The following is a 7,339-nucleotide window of genomic DNA, read 5'->3' as shown; positions in this document are numbered from 1 at the left end:
ATGATGATGATGATATTGTTCATGAAATTAATAATAATTCCATAATTCCAGGGCCCTGGTGAAAGCGCCCAACGACCGGGCGAGTTTATACGTTCGCTAGCTATGCAGATACTGAGCCATTCTGCGCAGGCGCGGCCTGTGGATAGAGAGCATAGCGTACGGGACAAAAAGCACCCTTATCGCTGACAGCGTTCATTTCACTAAGTTCAAGTAAACTGATAAGGAGGAGGTTGACTGAATAAGTATAGAAAAATTCTGGAATATTTTTTATTATATTTTTAAAGACACACACAGGTATTAGCCTAATAGCATTGCGTGGTATTATAGCAGTAGTAGCAACTTGGCCGGCTCAACGTCAGAAGAAAAGCGCGAACGATCGTTCCGAGGCGTGCAGGGCTTGGAGCTGCCGGGGCGGGGCGGCTTCCCGGGGCTTGGCAGTCGATCGGCCGGTGGCTTCGGACGGATGCAAGGGTTTGTGGGAACCGGACATGACTGTTCTTTCGGGGAGGAATCCTTTTTCTTACTAGGTTCGTGAGAATCTGTTTTCTTTGTACACGCAGATATTTTTTTCTGAATATTTCTTATAGACAACCACGTATCACTCCTGTTTCCCTGTGACTTAACACAATGTGGAGCCAACTCAGCTGACGATATTGAGTTGTGCTCACGGTTGGTACGGTCGAAATCTAAAGTGACGCGAACTTTGACAGCCTCCGTGTCTGGTGGCACTCGCAATTCGATTGAGCCTGAATTTGATGGATCAGATTTCCGTTCACCACATGGTTCTCTTACTACTCGCCCTTGTCCAGACTCTCTTAACTTCTTCTTTTCTTCCAGTATTAGATTTAATTTATCAATGCTTGATTTTTTTCCTATATCTGATTCAGTTTCTGCCTTGTTTGTTGAGCGCGTGGATGATTTGGTAACACAAGCAGACGTCGAAACACTGCAGTGGAGCTTTCGCTGTTGGTTATTGTGGAGGCTTTTTGATCGTTGCCGTAATCTATCTGCAAGATTAGGTTCCTTGCAACGCGTCGGGGCAGATGCTAGCGTAGGTGGAGATATGCACCAACTTTCTGATTTGTTACATTTTTGTCGTGGACATGATGGATTTGATTTTTTTTTAAAGCTTAAGCTATCAATAAGTTTCGACGTTATGCTTTCTTTAAATTGATCGTCGATCGATCGACTCGTCCCAGTATTTTCTTTAGACTTGCTGCGATCTATTTCAACAATGACGCGCGGCCGATGAGAGCAAGGGTCTAGATTAGGGCATGAATATCGGAATCTCGGAATCTCGCAATATCGGAATCTCGGAATGAAAATTACGATATTACAATTCCGATACTGAGTGATCCAATATCGTTATATCGGAATTAAGATTTTTTTTATTCAGTGCTGAATCATTAAGTTGAGGTTAAAATTTGCGGCAATTTAAATAATTAGCCAGATTTAAAAAAAGAAATAGGTATAGTGGTGATTGAAATGACGCATCTCAGTATGCCTATCTCACTCTTTCGCAGCGTATAACTCACTTGCTTCTTCTCTCGCACAGAGAAACAATTACCTGCTGTGTGCATCAGTCACTTTCATGAACTGTGATAGTGTGCGTTTTCTGGCGATGCGATGAATAGTGTGCAACATTGTTAAAAATGGACTCATAAAAAAAAAGAACTCGTTCTCAGAATTTCTCAAAAAACGCTCATCAAATGTATGGGATCATTTTTATCGATCGGATCACGGATGACGGCCAGACCGAGATACGTTCAAAATTAATAGTAATGCCAGATATGTTCAAAAATTGTATTGCTTAAAACATGTTTATTTTGAGTCAGTTAAATTAAGTTGTTTAGAATTAAGCAGTAAAATAACTATTTTCATACCGAATAAAATATTAAGATTATAATACCTACGTTTTTAATTAATAAAATCCACCTTTTTAACAAATATGTCCAATTCCGATATCAATATCGGAATTCCGATATTGAGCTCAAATATCGGAAATCAATATCGGAATTCAAAACTATTCCGATATTACATGCCTTAGTCTAGATTACCCCTAGATTTCATTTCACAACCCTCAGAAGACATAAGCTTTATGGGCTGCGGCGGTGGAGACGTACGGTTCGGTCCACAAACCTGCTTTTCACATTCGATATTGGATTTGGAGAACATATAATCTTGTCCATCGGTGGCTCGCGCGCACTGTCGCTCGGCCGCCAGGCAGTAGGAGGCGGGCGGGGGACGGGGCGCGGGGGCGCGCTCGCTCGCCTCGCGCTCGTAGTCCTCGCGCCGCGCCCGCTCAGCGAGCGCGAGGCGTTGCGCTACATGATCCAGTTCAGAACCACATTTACTCATAGTTGATCTGCATGTTTTCTCAGTACGTATCGTCGTATTCTGCCATGAAATAAATTGATTAAGTACAATTATAATTATATAAATTTTAAACTAAACACTAAATAACCATTAAAGTATTTTCTGAATTAGACCATATTATTTAAATAGGACCAGAGGTGTGAAAACCAGCCATCAAATTAAAAAAATAAATAATTCAAAGTCGTCGAGCGACTTTCAATTTAAGTATTTTTTATGGTTTCTAGAAGAAATATTAGAATTTATTGACACATTACGGTCGTCGATATCGTAGCGTTATCACAGCTGAGAGGACAGGAGGGGCGGGGCGGCGGGCAGGGCGGGCGCTGGCCGGCCGGCGGCGCACAGCACGTGACACGCAGGGCGCGCGGGCAGGCGCGCGCGGGCCGGCGGCACGGCGGCGCGGCCCGCGGCTCGCACGGCGCGCACGGCTCCATCGGCTGAGGCGTACAAGAATCGCGCGGCATCCGCTCCTGCGACTTTAATCTCCACTGGGGTGCATTTAGGACGCGTTCCTGAAAAAGATATTAATAATTAATGTCAAGGATTAAACCCAAACTTTCGTCCAAATGACTTTCTTGTCGATCCGAATCTAAGTCGACCTTCACTACACGACCGTGATAATATAATGAGACCAATCATCATCATCATCATCTATTGATGATCTCATACCTATTAGAGCAGGCTCCAAGGAGATGTTCGTTTGCAAAAATAGCGGACCTAAATCTGACTTCTGATTTATATTGTATAGATCCCAGACATCCTATAGATAGATGTTGCCAACCAGTTTTGTGGTCCCCCTCCACGCACCCCGGTAATTAAATATGGCATACAAAAAAAAAATTAAAAATTTCCAAAACATGCCGTGTGGGGTATCAAATGAAAGAGCTTATTGAGTAGATCACGAATATATAGCATACTATAACATTTCTCACACTTTCTCTAAGATTTTTTAGAAAATTTACGAAAATGCTGCATTTTTGAGTTAACTTTAAACCACTATAGATTGAAAACTCATGAATATATTATTTTTTAAATTATTATTTTAAATAATTAACAATAGTCCATTGTTTACGATTCAATAGTTCGTACAGTGAAATAGTTGCATGGGGGAGTGGGGGGAGCATTCAAAGATGGCGAGTATATTTTCAAGTTCATATAGTATATACATAGTTATTTTCATCAAACCACATAGCTCACTTATATTATACGAATGTTGTCAGTTGTATACAACTGACAACATTCGTTTTTTTCATTAGTAACATAATATCAAACGAAAGTGCACAACGTGTGAAGTACGGTTAGTCTTTTTTATCCAATTCGGTTTATCCATTTATTGGATTATAGCAGTTAAAGTGGGAATGAATAATCGAATGTGGTCAAATAAAAGGGCATGACGTGTGAATTACTATTAGTCATGTTTTATCAAAATCGCTTCATCTGTTTATTACATACACTGGTCATCAAAAAAATCGACCCACCTGCATTTTTACGGAAAATTGCGGTTTTCTCACAAACTAAAGAAAAAATTTGTTTGGAAACTGAACTGATTAATTAAACAAGCATATTTACACGAATATAAACACATAAAATCATTAACATCATAAAAAAAATTGTCAATTTCGAAGAAAGATCAAAATCCTCAATTTTCAGCTTTTTCTTTATTAAATTTCAAATGCAGTTTATTTTGTAATCATGAAACTTATGATCATGTTTCCTTCGAATTTATACTCAGTACTTTCTCTTCTTTCTGGAATGATAGCCTGCGTTCACCATTTTAAAGAAATAATCAAGATTTTGATGGTCTCTTGAGGAATTCGTTATCATTCTTCCCTCATGGCGGTTTTCAGGTCTCCTATTGTTGTAGGGGCTGAATTACGAGCTCTAAGCTTTATTTTTTAATTGTCCCACATGTGCTCTGTAGGTTTCAAATCGAGACTTTTTGCTTACCAGAGTGTAACTCTAATGCGGACCTCTTCTAAATACTGGATCACGATTCGCTCTACGTGCTTCCGAGCATTATCATGCATAGACTCAAAGTTTTTGCAGATACAGCCGGCATATTACACCATATGATAGTCCAAAACCTCGGTAATGTATTGAACAGCATTTAATGAGCATTTTTTTATCGTCAAGCTCCGTGCGTCTTGTCAAAGAAATGCCACTCTAGAACTTTACAGAGCCTCCATCATAATCGACCGTTTCTCTTACCTAGCACTGAACAAATCGTTCATCTGGTCATCGCATGACATAAAGACGTCTATCAGCACCATATAGAGTCATTCGCATCTTGTCACTCAAAAGTACTGACTCCCATTGGCCTATAGTCCAGTTTACGTGATTTCGAGTCAATTGAAGTCTGGTTTGTCGATGAGCTGTGGCTGATTGTGGCCCTGTTTCTGGCTTGTGTGGTCTTAGGTTCTACTCCTAAAGTCTTCTTCTAACAGTTCTGTCATTTATACCCACCTCCTTATCTTCACACAGGCGTCACTAGAGATCTACACCAGACAGATGTCGATTTTGTAGAGTTGATTACATTATCTAGGGGTCGTCCCTTTGAGTTGCCGCCCTATTTCTTGCAGATCAATATTTTCATCGATACTGCCCATTCTCTAGAAACCTTTGGTAAACTCATCGAACTGCAAAACAGCTCAGATTTTACTTTTTAGCCACGGCAAGTTGACATAACCCCTGTTTTAGTAGAGCCACAGTTTGGGCCCCCTCAGCTAGAGTAGTATCCATTATATTGAGACAAAATTTATCAAAACTACAGCATCAATTATTAAACTTAACGTTATGAACAAGAGATCCCAAAAAAAGTCATTTTTGAACTGGGAACACGGGCATAATTTGTCCCGCCGTAAACCGTCAAATCAACACTGTACAGTATTTCTGTATAAAAATTTGTTAAGAATCTTTAAGTGCAGTAAAATTTTCGACAAACATAATGATTAGCATGTTATCAGACCCTTACAAGAAAATACAACAATCTAAGACGACTTATTTGTGAAATAATCGATAAATAGCAAACATAGTGTAGGTGGGTCGATTTTTTTGATGACCAGTGTATAAGGCACCTTAAGGGTGATAGTGGGAATACATAATCCAAATGCAAAGGATATGACGTGAGCATATAGGTACAATTAGATACGGTTTACATCAAAATCGGTTCTGCCATTTACCTACTAGGGGTGAAAGGGAAAAGTTGAAAGTCTGTGAAAGTAGAAGGATATGGGAGCGCGAGGATAGCCATACCCCGGGAATTTTGAACTCTTTTGTACCTAAGTTTTTTAGCTCAGTTTGTAATAAATTTTACTAACGGTTCTTTAGTGTTATTATTTACTAGCTGTGCCGCGCGGTTTCACCCGCATTGCTCCGCTCCTGTTGCTCTTAGCGTGATGATAGATAGCCTTTCTCGATAAACAGGCTATCTAACACCGAAAGAATTTTTCAAATCGGACCAGTAGTTCCTGAGATTAGCGCGTTCAAACAGACAAACAAACAAACTCTTCAACTTTATAATATTAATATAGATTAGTATAGATTTTATTTATTTCTTGACTGTAAAATAATCTGTGAGTGCTTATAATTTAATTGTTTATCGTAGTACGTGTTTACTCAATAATTATTGTAGTTACTACTATTTCACGTGGACGAAGTCGCGGGCACAGCTAGTTTTATAATAAATTTAGTCTTTTAAAATTGTATTAATAATGGGTTTGCTGGTAAAATCCTGGAAAGGATATTTTTAATTAATTACTAAAAAATATGTTTTTTTAATAATTGCAATATTAAGTAAAAATAAATTATAATAGACTTGATGCTTGAAGCATGAAACATACAGAATGTGCAGTCATAGGGCCGGCGCCCACTGCCGGCACGGCGTGGCATGGCAGGGCAGAGGATTTTATTACTAATGAAGTTATTTTGAATCTTATTTCAATCAGTTTAGAATTCAAGTTACTTTATTTCGATGCCACGATGCCGCGACGTATCGCAGGATGCTGCAGCATGACGCGGCACGCCGCAGGATGCGGCGGCATGACGTGTCTTGCTGTTTCATTCCAAGGAATGCCGCGGCGCGCCATTGCATCCCGCGAGGCGTATGCGTCACTTTGGGGTCGAGGAATTATGATTGCTAGCTAGTTGAAATAAGGTTGAAACTTATGTAGCATTAGTGGGGCTTTTAGCAGGATGCCACGGCATGCCACTGAATGCCGCGGGATCACGCAGCACGCCGCGGGATGCCACTGCACGCCGCGGGATGCCATTGCACGCCGCGGGATGCTCTGCCGTGCCATGCCGTGCCGTGCCGGCAGTGGGCGCCGGCCCATAGAGTTTTCTAATATTTACCTGGACAAATTGCTAGGTTGGCAGGTATAAATAGGTACAAATCCAAATCGGTACCAGTTTCGTTCACTTGATGGGATAATAGAAAAAATTATCAGCATGAGCGCAGTTTTATTATAAAAATGTTTTATTATCTCGATACTACAAAATTAAAAAAATGTTTTTAAATAATTCATTAAAAGAATCCTGTGCAGGATTTTTACGGCAAACCCATTTTGAATACATTTTTTATTACACATAATATAATAAAAGTGATTTCGACCGATTATGAATTTTCAGAGATATTATAATTAATAGAACCTACCTGTTTCCGTTGGTAATAAATAATTAAATAAAAAAGAAGGTTTTCAATTTAACTCAAAATATTATACTGTAAGTATAGTCAATAGTGTATACTAATTTATTTACTTTCACCTTTCAAATATTACAGATACAGACACAAATACTCCTAGGTATATAATATATTATACTAGCGGTCCGCCCCGGCTTCGCCCGTGGTACATATTTACGTTTTCTCTACACAAAAACCATCCTCGTACTTCAAGGAATATAATAAAAAAAGAATTATCGAAATCGGTTCAGCCGTTCTCGAGTTATGCGCTTACCAACACATTTT

At 39.5% G+C, this 7,339-nt stretch overlaps 1 pseudogene; it reads right to left on the bottom strand.

Moving 5' to 3' along the window:
- Positions 1-274: 274 nt before the first annotated feature.
- Positions 275-2,358, bottom strand: LOC149490919 (uncharacterized; annotated as a pseudogene).
- Between the last annotated feature and the right edge of the window lie 4,981 nt (positions 2,359-7,339).

The sequence above is a fragment of the Colias philodice genome, chromosome 2, assembly GCF_061535455.1.
Source record: "Colias philodice isolate Cphi_HAF_F1 chromosome 2, ilColPhil1 Martin Lab GWU primary, whole genome shotgun sequence".
Taxonomy (NCBI): domain Eukaryota; kingdom Metazoa; phylum Arthropoda; class Insecta; order Lepidoptera; family Pieridae; genus Colias; species Colias philodice.
This window is presented reverse-complemented; position numbering and strand designations above follow the sequence as displayed.